At 32.5% G+C, this 833-nt stretch overlaps 1 protein-coding gene across 2 annotated transcripts in view; it reads left to right on the top strand.

The window, feature by feature from the left end:
• Positions 1–833, top strand: part of LOC119593502 (acetylcholine receptor subunit beta-like 1) — a 126,526-nt gene that overhangs the window by 64,548 nt on the left and 61,145 nt on the right. The window lies entirely within an intron of this gene.

Below are 833 nucleotides of genomic sequence, written 5' to 3' on the forward strand. Positions count from 1 at the left end.
TTATACCATTTGTTGTTGTTACGAAAAAATGAATAACTGATCATGAACTCTTCAAAGCAACGTTTTCAACCTACCACTAATTTCTAATATTGTTATATTCCAGTACTTTTGTCACAGTAAATCGGCAGCAATTCGAGGTCTTTTTACGAATTACTTCCAATAAATCAACATTGTGATTAAGTTCTGTTCTCCCTTCCAATACTAGTTCGGAAATCAATAACACAAAGAGCATTGATTATTGCAAAGTCTCAGTCATATCAAGGTCTTTTGCTGCAATTTTGGAAAATTATTCATCTGATATGGCAAACAAAACGTATCTCAGTAGGTGTGATACAGAGTCATTTTCACTTTTTTTTATTATCTTTTGAGGAAGAAATACTTAATTGACTAGGAAACAAGAAAATATACTGTCTCTCTAACATATACGACGGAAAGATTCACTTTATAAAAAAAAGGTTGATGGTGAGGATTCAAATGCTAAAATTAATGATAAAAAATATTATGACAATAATAAATAATATAACAGAAAAACCTACTCCATACAATTTTTTGCTAAACCAAGTTTTCATTACAATTTTTTACACGTTTTGACATTCCCCCTATAGAGTTATCCTCTCCACAAAAGCTCATTCAGCAAATATCCTAAAAAACGGCTATTATTCCCCTCATTAGCCAGGATAATCATCATCCTAATGAAGGCGTTTCGTCACCAAGAACATAATCCATATTCTTCGAGATCTAGGATAACCACAAAGCATCAGTTATCCTGGCTTTCATTACCCTCTCTATCTGTTCTTAGCACCCTATCTATCACCGAATATCTCGTAATCTTG

The sequence above is a fragment of the Penaeus monodon genome, chromosome 32, assembly GCF_015228065.2.
Source record: "Penaeus monodon isolate SGIC_2016 chromosome 32, NSTDA_Pmon_1, whole genome shotgun sequence".
NCBI lineage: Eukaryota > Metazoa > Arthropoda > Malacostraca > Decapoda > Penaeidae > Penaeus > Penaeus monodon.